This window comes from Rhineura floridana, chromosome 9 (assembly GCF_030035675.1).
Source record: "Rhineura floridana isolate rRhiFlo1 chromosome 9, rRhiFlo1.hap2, whole genome shotgun sequence".
In the NCBI taxonomy this organism is placed as follows: Eukaryota; Metazoa; Chordata; class Lepidosauria; order Squamata; family Rhineuridae; genus Rhineura; species Rhineura floridana.
The window spans coordinates 22,657,913-22,677,726 of record NC_084488.1 but is presented as its reverse complement, the minus strand read 5'-3'; positions in this window follow the sequence as shown (position 1 = coordinate 22,677,726).

Sequence of the window (19,814 nt, the reverse complement as noted above, 5' to 3'; positions counted from 1 at the left end):
ATATCATATGATGCCCGAGATCCGAAAGGGCAGAAAAAGTTTGAGGAACCTGTTTCCCTGCTCTAGATTCTGAACAAGCTACAGAAACCTGAGTGCAGCTCAGGAGAGAAAAAGCAGGAAAAAAGTGTGACCCGCGGGTCAGGATTTTTTCAAAAAAATGAAAAGTATCCAAAGCGTCTCAAACTCACATCATATGATGCCCGAGATCCGAAAGGGCAGAAAAAGTTTGCGGAACCTGTTTCCCTGCTCTAGATTTTGAACAAGCTGCAGAAACCTGAGTGCACCTCAGGAGAGAAAAAAAAGGCAAAAACTGTGACCCGCGGGTCAGGATTTTTTCAAAAAAATGAAAAGCATCCAAAGCGTCTCAAACTCATATCATATGATGCCCGAGATCCGAAAGGGCAGAAAAAGTTTGCGGAACCTGTTTCCCTGCTCTAGATTCTGAACAAGCTACAGAAACCTGAGTGCAGCTCAGTAGAGAAAAAGCAGGAAAAAAGTGTGACCGGCGGGTCAGGATTTTTTCAAAAAAATGAAAAGTATCCAAATCGTCTCAAACTCGCGTCATATGATGCCCGAGATCTGAAAGGGCAGAAAAAATTTGCGGAACCTGTTTCCCTGCTTTAGATTCTGAACAAGCTGCAAAAACATGAGTGCAGCTCAGGAAAGAAAAAGCAGGCAAAAAGTGTGACCCGCGGGTCAGGATTTTTTCAAAAAAATGGAAAGTATCCAAAGCGTCTCAAACTCACGTCATATGATGCCCGAGATCCGAAAGGGCAGAAAAAGTTTGCGGAACCTGTTTCCCTGCTCTAGATTTTGAACAAGCTGCAGAAACCTGAGTGCACCTCAGGAGAGAAAAAAAAGGCAAAAAGTGTGACCCGCGGGTCAGGATTTTTTCAAAAAAATGAAAAGTATTCAAAGCGTCTCAAACTCATATCACATGATGCCCGAGATCCGAAAGGGCAGAAAAAGTTTGAGGAACCTGTTTCCCTGCTCTAGATTCTGAACAAGCTACAGAAACCTGAGTGCAGCTCAGTAGAGAAAAAGCAGGCAAAAACTGTGACCCGCGGGTCAGGATTTTTTCAAAAAAATGAAAAGTATCCAAAGCGTCTCAAACTCACATCATATGATGCCCGAGATCCAAAAGGGCAGAAAAAGTTTGCGGAACCTGTTTCCCTGCTCTAGATTCTGAACAAGCTACAGAAACCTGAGTGCAGCTCAGGAGAGAAAAAGCAGGAAAAAAGTGTGACCCGCGGGTCAGGATTTTTTCAAAAAAATGAAAAGTATCCAAAGCGTCTCAAACTCACATCATATGATGCCCGAGATCCGAAAGGGCAGAAAAAGTTTGCGGAACCTGTTTCCCTGCTCTAGATTTTGAACAAGCTGCAGAAACCTGAGTGCACCTCAGGAGAGAAAAAAAAGGCAAAAACTGTGACCCGCGGGTCAGGATTTTTTCAAAAAAATGAAAAGTATCCAAAGCGTCTCAAACTCATATCATATGATGCCCGAGATCCGAAAGGGCAGAAAAAGTTTGCGGAACCTGTTTCCCTGCTCTAGATTCTGAACAAGCTACAGAAACCTGAGTGCAGCTCAGTAGAGAAAAAGCAGGAAAAAAGTGTGACCCGCGGGTCAGGATTTTTTCAAAAAAATGAAAAGTATCCAAATCGTCTCAAACTCGCGTCATATGATGCCCGAGATCTGAAAGGGCAGAAAAAATTTGCGGAACCTGTTTCCCTGCTTTAGATTCTGAACAAGCTGCAAAAACATGAGTGCAGCTCAGGAAAGAAAAAGCAGGCAAAAAGTGTGACCCGCGGGTCAGGATTTTTTCAAAAAAATGGAAAGTATCCAAAGCGTCTCAAACTCACGTCATATGATGCCCGAGATCCGAAAGGGCAGAAAAAGTTTGCGGAACCTGTTTCCCTGCTCTAGATTTTGAACAAGCTGCAGAAACCTGAGTGCACCTCAGGAGAGAAAAAGCAGGAAAAAAGTGTGACCCGCGGGTCAGGATTTTTTCAAAAAAATGAAAAGTATCCAAAGCGTCTCAAACTCACGTCATATGATGCCCGAGACCCGAAAGGGCAGAAAAAGTTTGCGGAACCTGTTTCCCTGCTCTAGATTTTGAACAAGCTGCAGAAACCTGAGTGCACCTCAGTAGAGAAAAAGCAGGCAAAAAGTGTGACCCGCGGGTCAGGATTTTTTCAAAAAAATGAAAAGTATCCAAAGCGTCTCAAACTCACGTCATATGATGCCCGAGATCCGAAAGGGCAGAAAAAGTTTGCGGAACCTGTTTCCCTGCTCTAGATTTTGAACAAGCTGCAGAAACCTGAGTGCACCTCAGGAGAGAAAAAAAAGGCAAAAACTGTGACCCGCGGGTCAGGATTTTTTCAAAAAAATGAAAAGTATCCAAAGCGTCTCAAACTCATATCATATGATGCCCGAGATCCGAAAGGGCAGAAAAAGTTTGCGGAACCTGTTTCCCTGCTCTAGATTCTGAACAAGCTACAGAAACCTGAGTGCAGCTCAGTAGAGAAAAAGCAGGAAAAAAGTGTGACCCGCGGGTCAGGATTTTTTCAAAAAAATGAAAAGTATCCAAATCGTCTCAAACTCGCGTCATATGATGCCCGAGATCTGAAAGGGCAGAAAAAATTTGCGGAACCTGTTTCCCTGCTTTAGATTCTGAACAAGCTGCAAAAACATGAGTGCAGCTCAGTAAAGAAAAAGCAGGCAAAAAGTGTGACCCGCGGGTCAGGATTTTTTCAAAAAAATGGAAAGTATCCAAAGCGTCTCAAACTCACGTCATATGATGCCCGAGATCCGAAAGGGCAGAAAAAGTTTGCGGAACCTGTTTCCCTGCTCTAGATTTTGAACAAGCTGCAGAAACCTGAGTGCACCTCAGGAGAGAAAAAGCAGGAAAAAAGTGTGACCCGCGGGTCAGGATTTTTTCAAAAAAATGAAAAGTATCCAAAGCGTCTCAAACTCACGTCATATGATGCCCGAGACCCGAAAGGGCAGAAAAAGTTTGCGGAACCTGTTTCCCTGCTCTAGATTTTGAACAAGCTGCAGAAACCTGAGTGCACCTCAGTAGAGAAAAAGCAGGCAAAAAGTGTGACCCGCGGGTCAGGATTTTTTCAAAAAAATGAAAAGTATCCAAAGCGTCTCAAACTCACGTCATATGATGCCCGAGATCCGAAAGGGCAGAAAAAGTTTGCGGAACCTGTTTCCCTGCTCTAGATTTTGAACAAGCTGCAGAAACCTGAGTGCACCTCAGGAGAGAAAAAGCAGGCAAAAAGTGTGACCCGCGGGTCAGGATTTTTTCAAAAAAATGAAAAGTATCCAAAGCGTCTCAAACTCACGTCATATGATGCCCGAGATCCGAAAGGGCAGAAAAAGTTTGCGGAACCTGTTTCCCTGCTCTAGATTTTGAACAAGCTGCAGAAACCTGAGTGCACCTCAGGAGAGAAAAAGCAGGCAAAAAGTGTGACCCGCGGGTCAGGATTTTTTCAAAAAAATGAAAAGTATCCAAAGCGTCTCAAACTCACGTCATATGATGCCCGAGATCCGAAAGGGCAGAAAAAGTTTGCGGAACCTGTTTCCCTGCTCTAGATTTTGAACAAGCTGCAGAAACCTGAGTGCACCTCAGCAGAGAAAAAACAGGCAAAAACTGTGACCCGCGGGTCAGGATTTTTTCAAAAAAATGAAAAGTATCCAAAGCGTCTCAAACTCATATCACATGATGCCCGAGATCCGAAAGGGCAGAAAAAGTTTGAGGAACCTGTTTCCCTGCTCTGGATTCTGAACAAGCTACAGAAACCTGAGTGCAGCTCAGTAGAGAAAAAGCAGGCAAAAACTGTGACCCGCGGGTCAGGATTTTTTCAAAAAAATGAAAAGTATCCAAAGCGTCTCAAACTCACGTCATATGATGCCCGAGATCCAAAAGGGCAGAAAAAGTTTGCGGAACCTGTTTCTCTGCTCTAGATTCTGAACAAGCTACAGAAACCTGAGTGCAGCTCAGGAGAGAAAAAGCAGGCAAAAACTGTGACCCGCGGGTCAGGATTTTTTCAAAAAAATGAAAAGTATCCAAAGCGTCTCAAACTCATATCACATGATGCCCGAGATCCGAAAGGGCAGAAAAAGTTTGAGGAACCTGTTTCCCTGCTCTAGATTCTGAACAAGCTACAGAAACCTGAGTGCAGCTCAGGAGAGAAAAAGCAGGCAAAAACTGTGACCCGCGGGTCAGGATTTTTTCAAAAAAATGAAAAGTATCCAAAGCGTCTCAAATTCACGTCATATGATGCCCGAGATCCAAAAGGGCAGAAAAAGTTTGCGGAACCTGTTTCTCTGCTCTAGATTCTGAACAAGCTACAGAAACCTGAGTGCAGCTCAGGAGAGAAAAAGCAGGCAAAAAGTGTGACCCGCGGGTCAGGATTTTTTCAAAAAAATGAAAAGTATCCAAAGCATCTCAAACTCATATCACATGATGCCCGAGATCCGAAAGGGCAGAAAAAGTTTGAGGAACCTGTTTCCCTGCTCTAGATTCTGAACAAGCTACAGAAACCTGAGTGCAGCTCAGTAGAGAAAAAGCAGGCAAAAACTGTGACCCGCGGGTCAGGATTTTTTCAAAAAAATGAAAAGTATCCAAAGCGTCTCAAACTCACGTCATATGATGCCCGAGATCCAAAAGGGCAGAAAAAGTTTGCGGAACCTGTTTCTCTGCTCTAGATTCTGAACAAGCTACAGAAACCTGAGTGCAGCTCAGGAGAGAAAAAGCAGGCAAAAAGTGTGACCCGCGGGTCAGGATTTTTTCAAAAAAATGAAAAGTATCCAAAGCGTCTCAAACTCATATCACATGATGCCCGAGATCCGAAAGGGCAGAAAAAGTTTGAGGAACCTGTTTCCCTGCTCTAGATTCTGAACAAGCTACAGAAACCTGAGTGCAGCTCAGTAGAGAAAAAGCAGGCAAAAACTGTGACCCGCGGGTCAGGATTTTTTCAAAAAAATGAAAAGTATCCAAAGCGTCTCAAACTCACGTCATATGATGCCCGAGATCCAAAAGGGCAGAAAAAGTTTGCGGAACCTGTTTCTCTGCTCTAGATTCTGAACAAGCTACAGAAACCTGAGTGCAGCTCAGGAGAGAAAGAGCAGGCAAAAAGTGTGACCCGCGGGTCAGGATTTTTTCAAAAAAATGAAAAGTATCCAAAGCGTCTCAAACTCACATCATATGATGCCCGAGATCCGAAAGGGCAGAAAAAGTTTGCGGAACCTGTTTCCCTGCTCTAGATTTTGAACAAGCTGCAGAAACCTGAGTGCACCTCAGGAGAGAAAAAAAAGGCAAAAACTGTGACCCGCGGGTCAGGATTTTTTCAAAAAAATGAAAAGTATCCAAAGCGTCTCAAACTCATATCATATGATGCCCGAGATCCGAAAGGGCAGAAAAAGTTTGAGGAACCTGTTTCCCTGCTCTAGATTCTGAACAAGCTACAGAAACCTGAGTGCAGCTCAGTAGAGAAAAAGCAGGCAAAAACTGTGACCCGCGGGTCAGGATTTTTTCAAAAAAATGAAAAGTATCCAAAGCGTCTCAAACTCACGTCATATGATGCCCGAGATCCAAAAGGGCAGAAAAAGTTTGCGGAACCTGTTTCTCTGCTCTAGATTCTGAACAAGCTACAGAAACCTGAGTGCAGCTCAGGAGAGAAAGAGCAGGCAAAAAGTGTGACCCGCGGGTCAGGATTTTTTCAAAAAAATGAAAAGTATCCAAAGCGTCTCAAACTCACATCATATGATGCCCGAGATCCGAAAGGGCAGAAAAAGTTTGCGGAACCTGTTTCCCTGCTCTAGATTTTGAACAAGCTGCAGAAACCTGAGTGCACCTCAGGAGAGAAAAAAAAGGCAAAAACTGTGACCCGCGGGTCAGGATTTTTTCAAAAAAATGAAAAGTATCCAAAGCGTCTCAAACTCATATCATATGATGCCCGAGATCCGAAAGGGCAGAAAAAGTTTGAGGAACCTGTTTCCCTGCTCTAGATTCTGAACAAGCTACAGAAACCTGAGTGCAGCTCAGTAGAGAAAAAGCAGGAAAAAAGTGTGACCTGCGGGTCAGGATTTTTTCAAAAAAATGAAAAGTATCCAAAGCGTCTCAAACTCACGTCATATGATGCCCGAGACCCGAAAGGGCAGAAAAAGTTTGAGGAACCTGTTTCCCTGCTCTAGATTCTGAACAAGCTACAGAAACCTGAGTGCAGCTCAGTAGAGAAACAGCAGGCAAAAACTGTGACCCGCGGGTCAGGATTTTTTCAAAAAAATGAAAAGTATCCAAAGCGTCTCAAACTCACATCATATGATGCCCGAGATCCAAAAGGGCAGAAAAAGTTTGCGGAACCTGTTTCCCTGCTCTAGATTCTGAACAAGCTACAGAAACCTGAGTGCAGCTCAGGAGAGAAAAAGCAGGAAAAAAGTGTGACCCACGGGTCAGGATTTTTTCAAAAAAATTAAAAGTATCCAAAGCGTCTCAAACTCACATCATATGATGCCCGAGATCCGAAAGGGCAGAAAAAGTTTGCGGAACCTGTTTCCCTGCTCTAGATTTTGAACAAGCTGCAGAAACCTGAGTGCACCTCAGGAGAGAAAAAAAAGGCAAAAACTGTGACCCGCGGGTCAGGATTTTTTCAAAAAAATGAAAAGTATCCAAAGCGTCTCAAACTCATATCATATGATGCCCGAGATCCGAAAGGGCAGAAAAAGTTTGCGGAACCTGTTTCCCTGCTCTAGATTCTGAACAAGCTACAGAAACCTGAGTGCAGCTCAGTAGAGAAAAAGCAGGAAAAAAGTGTGACCGGCGGGTCAGGATTTTTTCAAAAAAATGAAAAGTATCCAAATCGTCTCAAACTCGCGTCATATGATGCCCGAGATCTGAAAGGGCAGAAAAAATTTGCGGAACCTGTTTCCCTGCTTTAGATTCTGAACAAGCTGCAAAAACATGAGTGCAGCTCAGGAAAGAAAAAGCAGGCAAAAAGTGTGACCCGCGGGTCAGGATTTTTTCAAAAAAATGGAAAGTATCCAAAGCGTCTCAAACTCACGTCATATGATGCCCGAGATCCGAAAGGGCAGAAAAAGTTTGCGGAACCTGTTTCCCTGCTCTAGATTTTGAACAAGCTGCAGAAACCTGAGTGCACCTCAGGAGAGAAAAAGCAGGAAAAAAGTGTGACCCGCGGGTCAGGATTTTTTCAAAAAAATGAAAAGTATCCAAAGCGTCTCAAACTCACGTCATATGATGCCCGAGACCCGAAAGGGCAGAAAAAGTTTGCGGAACCTGTTTCCCTGCTCTAGATTTTGAACAAGCTGCAGAAACCTGAGTGCACCTCAGGAGAGAAAAAGCAGGCAAAAAGTGTGACCCGCGGGTCAGGATTTTTTCAAAAAAATGAAAAGTATCCAAAGCGTCTCAAACTCACGTCATATGATGCCCGAGATCCGAAAGGGCAGAAAAAGTTTGCGGAACCGGTTTCCCTGCTCTAGATTTTGAACAAGCTGCAGAAACCTGAGTGCACCTCAGGAGAGAAAAAGCAGGCAAAAAGTGTGACCCGCGGGTCAGGATTTTTTCAAAAAAATGAAAAGTATCCAAAGCGTCTCAAACTCACGTCATATGATGCCCGAGATCCGAAAGGGCAGAAAAAGTTTGCGGAACCTGTTTCCCTGCTCTAGATTTTGAACAAGCTGCAGAAACCTGAGTGCACCTCAGGAGAGAAAAAGCAGGCAAAAAGTGTGACCCGCGGGTCAGGATTTTTTCAAAAAAATGAAAAGTATCCAAAGCGTCTCAAACTCACGTCATATGATGCCCGAGATCCGAAAGGGCAGAAAAAGTTTGCGGAACCTGTTTCCCTGCTCTAGATTTTGAACAAGCTGCAGAAACCTGAGTGCACCTCAGCAGAGAAAAAACAGGCAAAACTGTGACCCGCGGGTCAGGATTTTTTCAAAAAAATGAAAAGTATCCAAAGCGTCTCAAACTCATATCACATGATGCCCGAGATCCGAAAGGGCAGAAAAAGTTTGAGGAACCTGTTTCCCTGCTCTGGATTCTGAACAAGCTACAGAAACCTGAGTGCAGCTCAGTAGAGAAAAAGCAGGCAAAAACTGTGACCCGCGGGTCAGGATTTTTTCAAAAAAATGAAAAGTATCCAAAGCGTCTCAAACTCACGTCATATGATGCCCGAGATCCAAAAGGGCGGAAAAAGTTTGCGGAACCTGTTTCTCTGCTCTAGATTCTGAACAAGCTACAGAAACCTGAGTGCAGCTCAGGAGAGAAAAAGCAGGCAAAAACTGTGACCCGCGGGTCAGGATTTTTTCAAAAAAATGAAAAGTATCCAAAGCGTCTCAAACTCATATCACATGATGCCCGAGATCCGAAAGGGCAGAAAAAGTTTGAGGAACCTGTTTCCCTGCTCTAGATTCTGAACAAGCTACAGAAACCTGAGTGCAGCTCAGGAGAGAAAAAGCAGGCAAAAACTGTGACCCGCGGGTCAGGATTTTTTCAAAAAAATGAAAAGTATCCAAAGCGTCTCAAATTCACGTCATATGATGCCCGAGATCCAAAAGGGCAGAAAAAGTTTGCGGAACCTGTTTCTCTGCTCTAGATTCTGAACAAGCTACAGAAACCTGAGTGCAGCTCAGGAGAGAAAAAGCAGGCAAAAAGTGTGACCCGCGGGTCAGGATTTTTTCAAAAAAATGAAAAGTATCCAAAGCGTCTCAAACTCATATCACATGATGCCCGAGATCCGAAAGGGCAGAAAAAGTTTGAGGAACCTGTTTCCCTGCTCTAGATTCTGAACAAGCTACAGAAACCTGAGTGCAGCTCAGTAGAGAAAAAGCAGGCAAAAACTGTGACCCGCGGGTCAGGATTTTTTCAAAAAAATGAAAAGTATCCAAAGCGTCTCAAACTCACGTCATATGATGCCCGAGATCCAAAAGGGCAGAAAAAGTTTGCGGAACCTGTTTCTCTGCTCTAGATTCTGAACAAGCTACAGAAACCTGAGTGCAGCTCAGGAGAGAAAAAGCAGGCAAAAAGTGTGACCCGCGGGTCAGGATTTTTTCAAAAAAATGAAAAGTATCCAAAGCGTCTCAAACTCATATCACATGATGCCCGAGATCCGAAAGGGCAGAAAAAGTTTGAGGAACCTGTTTCCCTGCTCTAGATTCTGAACAAGCTACAGAAACCTGAGTGCAGCTCAGTAGAGAAAAAGCAGGCAAAAACTGTGACCCGCGGGTCAGGATTTTTTCAAAAAAATGAAAAGTATCCAAAGCGTCTCAAACTCACGTCATATGATGCCCGAGATCCAAAAGGGCAGAAAAAGTTTGCGGAACCTGTTTCTCTGCTCTAGATTCTGAACAAGCTACAGAAACCTGAGTGCAGCTCAGGAGAGAAAGAGCAGGCAAAAAGTGTGACCCGCGGGTCAGGATTTTTTCAAAAAAATGAAAAGTATCCAAAGCGTCTCAAACTCACATCATATGATGCCCGAGATCCGAAAGGGCAGAAAAAGTTTGCGGAACCTGTTTCCCTGCTCTAGATTTTGAACAAGCTGCAGAAACCTGAGTGCACCTCAGGAGAGAAAAAAAAGGCAAAAACTGTGACCCGCGGGTCAGGATTTTTTCAAAAAAATGAAAAGTATCCAAAGCGTCTCAAACTCATATCATATGATGCCCGAGATCCGAAAGGGCAGAAAAAGTTTGAGGAACCTGTTTCCCTGCTCTAGATTCTGAACAAGCTACAGAAACCTGAGTGCAGCTCAGTAGAGAAAAAGCAGGCAAAAACTGTGACCCGCGGGTCAGGATTTTTTCAAAAAAATGAAAAGTATCCAAAGCGTCTCAAACTCACGTCATATGATGCCCGAGATCCAAAAGGGCAGAAAAAGTTTGCGGAACCTGTTTCTCTGCTCTAGATTCTGAACAAGCTACAGAAACCTGAGTGCAGCTCAGGAGAGAAAGAGCAGGCAAAAAGTGTGACCCGCGGGTCAGGATTTTTTCAAAAAAATGAAAAGTATCCAAAGCGTCTCAAACTCACATCATATGATGCCCGAGATCCGAAAGGGCAGAAAAAGTTTGCGGAACCTGTTTCCCTGCTCTAGATTTTGAACAAGCTGCAGAAACCTGAGTGCACCTCAGGAGAGAAAAAAAAGGCAAAAACTGGGACCCGCGGGTCAGGATTTTTTCAAAAAAATGAAAAGTATCCAAAGCGTCTCAAACTCATATCATATGATGCCCGAGATCCGAAAGGGCAGAAAAAGTTTGAGGAACCTGTTTCCCTGCTCTAGATTCTGAACAAGCTACAGAAACCTGAGTGCAGCTCAGTAGAGAAAAAGCAGGAAAAAAGTGTGACCTGCGGGTCAGGATTTTTTCAAAAAAATGAAAAGTATCCAAAGCGTCTCAAACTCACGTCATATGATGCCCGAGACCCGAAACGGCAGAAAAAGTTTGCGGAACCTGTTTCCCTGCTCTAGATTTTGAACAAGCTGCAGAAACCTGAGTGCACCTCAGGAGAGAAAAAAAAGGCAAAAACTGTGACCCGCGGGTCAGGATTTTTTCAAAAAAATGAAAAGTATCCAAAGCGTCTCAAACTCATATCATATGATGCCCGAGATCTGAAAGGGCAGAAAAAGTTTGAGGAACCTGTTTCCCTGCTCTAGATTCTGAACAAGCTACAGAAACCTGAGTGCAGCTCAGTAGAGAAAAAGCAGGAAAAAAGTGTGACCCGCGGGTCAGGATTTTTTCAAAAAAATGAAAAGTATCCAAAGCGTCTCAAACTCGCGTCATATGATGCCCGAGATCTGAAAGGGCAGAAAAAGTTTGCGGAACCTGTTTCCCTGCTTTAGATTCTGAACAAGCTGCAGAAAGCTGAGTGCACCTCAGGAGAGAAAAAAAAGGCAAAAACTGTGACCCGCGGGTCAGGATTTTTTCAAAAAAATGAAAAGTATCCAAAGCGTCTCAAACTCGCGTCATATGATGCCCGAGATCCGAAAGGGCAGAAAAAATTTGAGGAACCTGTTTCTCTGCTCTAGATTCTGAACAAGCTACAGAAACCTGAGTGCAGCTCAGGAGAGAAAAAGCAGGCAAAAAGTGTGACCCGCGGGTCAGGATTTTTTCAAAAAAATGAAAAGTATCCAAAGCGTCTCAAACTCACATCATATGATGCCCGAGATCCGAAAGGGCAGAAAAAGTTTGCGGAACCTGTTTCTCTGCTCTAGATTCTGAACAAGCTACAGAAACCTGAGTGCAGCTCAGGAGAGAAAAAGCAGGCAAAAAGTGTGACCCGCGGGTCAGGATTTTTTCAAAAAAATGAAAAGTATCCAAAGCGTCTCAAACTCACATCATATGATGCCCGAGATCCGAAAGGGCAGAAAAAGTTTGCGGAACCTGTTTCCCTGCTCTAGATTTTGAACAAGCTGCAGAAACCTGAGTGCACCTCAGGAGAGAGAAAAAAGGCAAAAACTGTGACCCGCGGGTCAGGATTTTTTCAAAAAAATGAAAAGTATCCAAAGCGTCTCAAACTCATATCATATGATGCCCGAGATCCGAAAGGGCAGAAAAAGTTTGAGGAACCTGTTTCCCTGCTCTAGATTCTGAACAAGCTACAGAAACCTGAGTGCAGCTCAGTAGAGAAAAAGCAGGAAAAAAGTGTGACCCGCGGGTCAGGATTTTTTCAAAAAAATGAAAAGTATCCAAAGCGTCTCAAACTCGCGTCATATGATGCCCGAGATCTGAAAGGGCAGAAAAAGTTTGCGGAACCTGTTTCCCTGCTTTAGATTCTGAACAAGCTGCAGAAAGCTGAGTGCACCTCAGGAGAGAAAAAAAAGGCAAAAACTGTGACCCGCGGGTCAGGATTTTTTCAAAAAAATGAAAAGTATCCAAAGCGTCTCAAACTCGCGTCATATGATGCCCGAGATCCGAAAGGGCAGAAAAAGTTTGCGGAACCTGTTTCTCTGCTCTAGATTCTGAACAAGCTACAGAAACCTGAGTGCAGCTCAGGAGAGAAAAAGCAGGCAAAAAGTGTGACCCGCGGGTCAGGATTTTTTCAAAAAAATGAAAAGTATCCAAAGCGTCTCAAACTCACGTCATATGATGCCCGAGATCCGAAAGGGCAGAAAAAGTTTGCGGAACCTGTTTCCCTGCTCAAGATTTTGAACAAGCTGCAGAAACCTGAGTGCACCTCAGGAGAGAGAAAAAAGGCAAAAACTGTGACCCGCGGGTCAGGATTTTTTCAAAAAAATGAAAAGTATCCAAAGCGTCTCAAACTCGCGGCATATGATGCCCGAGATCCGAAAGGGCAGAAAAAGTTTGCGGAACCTGTTTCTCTGCTCTAGATTCTGAACAAGCTACAGAAACCTGAGTGCAGCTCAGGAGAGAAAAAGCAGGAAAAAGTGTGACCCGCGGGTCAGGCTTTTTTCAAAAAAATGAAAAGTATCCAAAGCGTCTCAAACTCACGTCATATGATGCCCGAGATCCGAAAGGGCTGAAAAAGTTTGCGGAACCTGTTTCCCTGCGCTAGATTCTGAACAAGCTACAGAAACCTGAGTGCAGCTCAGGAGAGAAAAAGCAGGAAAAAAGTGTGACCTGCGGGTCAGGATTTTTTCAAAAAAATGAAAAGTATCCAAAGCGTCTCAAACTCACGTCATATGATGCCCGAGATCCGAAAGGGCAGAAAAAGTTTGCGGAACCTGTCTCCCTGCTCTAGATTTGAAGAAGCTGCAGAAACCTGAGTGCACCTCCGGTGAAAAAAAAAAGGCAAAAAGTGTGACCCGCGGGTCAGGATTTTTTCAAAAAAATGAAAAGTATCCAAAGCGTCTCAAACTCACATCATATGATGCCCGAGATCCGAAAGGGCAGAAAAAGTTTGCGGAACCTGTTTCCCTGCTCTAGATTCTGAACAAGCTACAGAAACCTGAGTGCAGCTCAGTAGAGAAAAAGCAGGAAAAAAGTGTGACCCGCGGGTCAGGATTTTTTCAAAAAAATGAAAAGTATCCAAAGCGTCTCAAACTCATATCATATGATGCCCGAGATCCGAAAGGGCAGAAAAAGTTTGAGGAACCTGTTTCCCTGCTCTAGATTCTGAACAAGCTACAGAAACCTGAGTGCAGCTCAGTAGAGAAAAAGCAGGAAAAAAGTGTGACCCGCGGGTCAGGATTTTTTCAAAAAAATGAAAAGTATCCAAAGCGTCTCAAACTCGCGTCATATGATGCCCGAGATCCGAAAGGGCAGAAAAAATTTGAGGAACCTGTTTCTCTGCTCTAGATTCTGAACAAGCTACAGAAACCTGAGTGCAGCTCAGGAGAGAAAAAGCAGGCAAAAAGTGTGACCCGCGGGTCAGGATTTTTTCAAAAAAATGAAAAGTATCCAAAGCGTCTCAAACTCACATCATATGATGCCCGAGATCCGAAAGGGCAGAAAAAGTTTGCGGAACCTGTTTCTCTGCTCTAGATTCTGAACAAGCTACAGAAACCTGAGTGCAGCTCAGGAGAGAAAAAGCAGGCAAAAAGTGTGACCCGCGGGTCAGGATTTTTTCAAAAAAATGAAAAGTATCCAAAGCGTCTCAAACTCACATCATATGATGCCCGAGATCCGAAAGGGCAGAAAAAGTTTGCGGAACCTGTTTCCCTGCTCTAGATTTTGAACAAGCTGCAGAAACCTGAGTGCACCTCAGGAGAGAAAAAAAAGGCAAAAACTGTGACCCGCGGGTCAGGATTTTTTCAAAAAAATGAAAAGTATCCAAAGCGTCTCAAACTCATATCATATGATGCCCGAGATCCGAAAGGGCAGAAAAAGTTTGAGGAACCTGTTTCCCTGCTCTAGATTCTGAACAAGCTACAGAAACCTGAGTGCAGCTCAGTAGAGAAAAAGCAGGAAAAAAGTGTGACCCGCGGGTCAGGATTTTTTCAAAAAAATGAAAAGTATCCAAAGCGTCTCAAACTCGCGTCATATGATGCCCGAGATCTGAAAGGGCAGAAAAAGTTTGCGGAACCTGTTTCCCTGCTTTAGATTCTGAACAAGCTGCAGAAAGCTGAGTGCACCTCAGGAGAGAAAAAAAAGGCAAAAACTGTGACCCGCGGGTCAGGATTTTTTCAAAAAAATGAAAAGTATCCAAAGCGTCTCAAACTCACGTCATATGATGCCCGAGATCCGAAAGGGCAGAAAAAGTTTGCGGAACCTGTTTCCCTGCTCTAGATTTTGAACAAGCTGCAGAAACCTGAGTGCACCTCAGGAGAGAGAAAAAAGGCAAAAACTGTGACCCGCGGGTCAGGATTTTTTCAAAAAAATGAAAAGTATCCAAAGCGTCTCAAACTCATATCATATGATGCCCGAGATCCGAAAGGGCAGAAAAAGTTTGAGGAACCTGTTTCCCTGCTCTAGATTCTGAACAAGCTACAGAAACCTGAGTGCAGCTCAGTAGAGAAAAAGCAGGAAAAAAGTGTGACCCGCGGGTCAGGATTTTTTCAAAAAAATGAAAAGTATCCAAAGCGTCTCAAACTCGCGTCATATGATGCCCGAGATCTGAAAGGGCAGAAAAAGTTTGCGGAACCTGTTTCCCTGCTTTAGATTCTGAACAAGCTGCAGAAAGCTGAGTGCACCTCAGGAGAGAAAAAAAAGGCAAAAACTGTGACCCGCGGGTCAGGATTTTTTCAAAAAAATGAAAAGTATCCAAAGCGTCTCAAACTCGCGTCATATGATGCCCGAGATCCGAAAGGGCAGAAAAAGTTTGCGGAACCTGTTTCTCTGCTCTAGATTCTGAACAAGCTACAGAAACCTGAGTGCAGCTCAGGAGAGAAAAAGCAGGCAAAAAGTGTGACCCGCGGGTCAGGATTTTTTCAAAAAAATGAAAAGTATCCAAAGCGTCTCAAACTCACGTCATATGATGCCCGAGATCCGAAAGGGCAGAAAAAGTTTGCGGAACCTGTTTCCCTGCTCAAGATTTTGAACAAGCTGCAGAAACCTGAGTGCACCTCAGGAGAGAGAAAAAAGGCAAAAACTGTGACCCGCGGGTCAGGATTTTTTCAAAAAAATGAAAAGTATCCAAAGCGTCTCAAACTCGCGGCATATGATGCCCGAGATCCGAAAGGGCAGAAAAAGTTTGCGGAACCTGTTTCTCTGCTCTAGATTCTGAACAAGCTACAGAAACCTGAGTGCAGCTCAGGAGAGAAAAAGCAGGAAAAAGTGTGACCCGCGGGTCAGGCTTTTTTCAAAAAAATGAAAAGTATCCAAAGCGTCTCAAACTCACGTCATATGATGCCCGAGATCCGAAAGGGCTGAAAAAGTTTGCGGAACCTGTTTCCCTGTGCTAGATTCTGAACAAGCTACAGAAACCTGAGTGCAGCTCAGGAGAGAAAAAGCAGGAAAAAAGTGTGACCTGCGGGTCAGGATTTTTTCAAAAAAATGAAAAGTATCCAAAGCGTCTCAAACTCACGTCATATGATGCCCGAGATCCGAAAGGGCAGAAAAAGTTTGCGGAACCTGTCTCCCTGCTCTAGATTTTGAAGAAGCTGCAGAAACCTGAGTGCACCTCCGGTGAAAAAAAAAAGGCAAAAAGTGTGACCCGCGGGTCAGGATTTTTTCAAAAAAATGAAAAGTATCCAAAGCGTCTCAAACTCACATCATATGATGCCCGAGATCCGAAAGGGCAGAAAAAGTTTGCGGAACCTGTTTCCCTGCTCTAGATTCTGAACAAGCTACAGAAACCTGAGTGCAGCTCAGTAGAGAAAAAGCAGGAAAAAAGTGTGACCCGCGGGTCAGGATTTTTTCAAAAAAATGAAAAGTATCCAAAGCGTCTCAAACTCACATCATATGATGCCCGAGATCCGAAAGGGCAGAAAAAGTTTGAGGAACCTGTTTCCCTGCTCTAGATTCTGAACAAGCTACAGAAACCTGAGTGCAGCTCAGTAGAGAAAAAGCAGGCAAAAAGTGTGACCAGCAGGTCAGGATTTTTTCAAAAAAATGAAAAGTATCCAAAGCGTCTCAAACTCGCGTCATATGATGCCCGAGATCCGAAAGGGCAGAAAAAGTTTGCGGAACCTGTTTCCCTGCTTTAGATTCTGAACAAGCTGCAAAAACCTGAGTGCAGCTCAGGAGAGAAAAAGCAGGCAAAAAGTGTGACCCGCGGGTCAGGATTTTTTCAAAAAAATGAAAAGTATCCAAAGCGTCTCAAACTCACGTCATATGATGCCCGAGATCCAAAAGGGCAGAAAAAGTTTGCGGAACCTGTTTCTCTGCTCTAGATTCTGAACAAGCTACAGAAACCTGAGTGCAGCTCAGGAGAGAAAAAGCAGGCAAAAAGTGTGACCCGCGGGTCAGGATTTTTTCAAAAAAATGAAAAGTATCCAAAGCGTCTCAAACTCACGTCATATGATGCCCGAGATCCAAAAGGGCTGAAAAAGTTTGCGGAACCTGTTTCCCTGCTCTAGATTCTGAACAAGCTACAGAAACCTGAGTGCAGCTCAGTAGAGAAAAAGCAGGAAAAAAGTGTGACCCGCGGGTCAGGATTTTTTCAAAAAAATGAAAAGTATCCAACGCGTCTCAAACTCACGTCATATGATGCCCGAGATCCGAAAGGGCAGAAAAAATTTGCGGAACCTGTTTCCCTGCTCTAGATTCTGAACAAGCTACAGAAACCTGAGTGCAGCTCAGTAGAGAAAAAGCAGGAAAAAAGTGTGACCCGCGGGTCAGGATTTTTTCAAAAAAATGAAAAGTATCCAAAGCGTCTCAAACTCACGTCATATGATGCCCGAGATCCGAAAGGGCTGAAAAAGTTTGCGGAACCTGTTTCCCTGCTCTAGATTCTGAACAAGCTACAGAAACCTGAGTGCAGCTCAGTAGAGAAAAAGCAGGAAAAAAGTGTGACCCGCGGGTCAGGATTTTTTCAAAAAAATGAAAAGTATCCAAAGCGTCTCAAACTCACGTCATATGATGCCCGAGATCCGAAAGGGCAGAAAAAATTTGCAGAACCTGTTTCCCTGCTCTAGATTCTGAACAAGCTACAGAAACCTGAGTGCAGCTCAGTAGAGAAAAAGCAGGAAAAAAGTGTGACCCGCGGGTCAGGATTTTTTCAAAAAAATGAAAAGTATCCAAAGCGTCTCAAACTCACGTCATATGATGCTCGAGATCCGAAAGGGCAGAAAAAGTTTGCGGAACCTGTTTCCCTGCTCTAGATTCTGAACAAGCTGCAGAAACCTGAGTGCACCTCCGGTGAAAAAAAAAAGGCAAAAACTGTGACCCGCGGGTCAGGATTTTTTCAAAAAAATGAGAAGTATCCAAAGCGTCTCAAACTCACGTCATATGATGCCCGAGATCCGAAAAGGCAGAAAAAGTTTGCGGAACCTGTTTCCCTGCTCTAGATTCTGAACAAGCTACAGAAACCTGAGTGCAGCTCAGTAGAGAAAAAGCAGGAAAAAAGTGTGACCCGCGGGTCAGGATTTTTTCAAAAAAATGAAAAGTATCCAAAGCGTCTCAAACTCATATCATATGATGCCCGAGATCCGAAAGGGCAGAAAAAGTTTGAGAAACCTGTTTCCCTGCTCTAGATTCTGAACAAGCTACAGAAACCTGAGTGCAGCTCAGTAGAGAAAAAAAAGGCAAAAACTGTGACCCGCGGGTCAGGATTTTTTCAAAAAAATGAAAAGTATCCAAAGCGTCTCAAACTCACGTCATATGATGCCCGAGATCCGAAAGGGCAGAAAAAGTTTGCGGAACCTGTTTCTCTGCTCTAGATTCTGAACAAGCTACAGAAACCTGAGTGCAGCTCAGGAGAGAAAAAGCAGGCAAAAAGTGTGACCGGCGGGTCAGAATTTTTTCAAAAAAATGAAAAGTATCCAAAGCGTCTCAAACTCGCGTCATATGATGCCCGAGATCTGAAAGGGCAGAAAAAGTTTGCGGAACCTGTTTCTCTGCTCTAGATTCTGAACAAGCTACAGAAACCTGAGTGCATCTCAGGAGAGAAAAAGCAGGCAAAAAGTGTGACCCGCGGGTCAGGATTTTTTCAAAAAAATGAAAACTATCCAAAGCGTCTCAAACTCACGTCATATGATGCCCGAGATCTGAAAGGGCAGAAAAAGTTTGCGGAACCTGTTTCTCTGCTCTAGATTCTGAACAAGCTACAGAAACCTGAGTGCATCTCAGGAGAGAAAAAGCAGGAAAAAAGTGTGACCCGCGGGTCAGGATTTTTTCAAAAAAATGAAAAGTATCCAAAGCGTCTCAAACTCACGTCATATGATGCCCGAGATCCGAAAGGGCTGAAAAAGTTTGCGGAACCTGTTTCCCTGCTCTAGATTCTGAACAAGCTACAGAAACCTGAGTGCAGCTCAGTAGAGAAAAAGCAGGAAAAAAGTGTGACCCGCGGGTCAGGATTTTTTCAAAAAAATGAAAAGTATCCAAAGCGTCTCAAACTCACGTCATATGATGCCCGAGATCCGAAAGGGCAGAAAAAATTTGCGGAACCTGTTTCCCTGCTCTAGATTTTGAACAAGCTGCAGAAACCTGAGTGCAGCTCAGGAGAGAAAAAGCAGGGAAAAAGTGTGACCCGCGGGGTCAGGATTTTTTCAAAAAAATGAAAAGTATCCAAAGCGTCTCAAACTCACGTCATATGATGCCCGAGATCCGAAAGGGCTGAAAAAGTTTGCGGAACCTGTTTCCCTGCTCTAGATTCTGAACAAGCTACAGAAACCTGAGTGCAGCTCAGTAGAGAAAAAGCAGGAAAAAAGTGTGACCCGCGGGTCAGGATTTTTTCAAAAAAATGAAAAGTATCCAAAGCGTCTCAAACTCATATCATATGATGCCCGAGATCCGAAAGGGCAGAAAAAGTTTGAGAAACCTGTTTCCCTGCTCTAGATTCTGAACAAGCTACAGAAACCTGAGTGCAGCTCAGTAGAGAAAAAAAAGGCAAAAACTGTGACCCGCGGGTCAGGATTTTTTCAAAAAAATGAAAACTATCCAAAGCGTCTCAAACTCGCGTCATATGATGCCCGAGATCCGAAAGGGCAGAAAAAGTTTGCGGAACCTGTTTCTCTGCTCTAGATTCTGAACAAGCGACAGAAACCTGAGTGCAGCTCAGTAGAGAAAAAGCAGGAAAAAAGTGTGACCCGCGGGTCAGGATTTTTTCAAAAAAATGAAAAGTATCCAAAGCGTCTCAAACTCACGTCATATGATCCCCGAGATCCGAAAGGGCAGAAAAAGTTTGCGGAACCTGTTTCTCTGCTCTAGATTCTGAACAAGCTACAGAAACCTGAGTGCAGCTCAGGAGAGAAAAAGCAGGCAAAAAGTGTGACCGGCGGGTCAGAATTTTTTCAAAAAAATGAAAAGTATCCAAAGCGTCTCAAACTCGCGTCATATGATGCCCGAGATCTGAAAGGGCAGAAAAAGTTTGCGGAACCTGTTTCTCTGCTCTAGATTCTGAACAAGCTACAGAAACCTGAGTGCATCTCAGGAGAGAAAAAGCAGGCAAAAAGTGTGACCCGCGGGTCAGGATTTTTTCAAAAAAATGAAAAGTATCCAAAGCGTCTCAAACTCACGTCATATGATGCCCGAGATCCGAAAGGGCAGAAAAAATTTGCGGAACCTGTTTCCCTGCTCTAGATTTTGAACAAGCTGCAGAAACCTGAGTGCAGCTCAGGAGAGAAAAAGCAGGCAAAAAGTGTGACCCGCGGGTCAGGATTTTTTCAAAAAAATGAAAAGTATCCAAAGCGTCTCAAACTCACGTCATATGATGCCCGAGATCCGAAAGGGCAGAAAAAGTTTGCGGAACCTGTTTCCCTGCTCTAGATTCTGAACAAGCTGCAGAAACCTGAGTGCAGCTC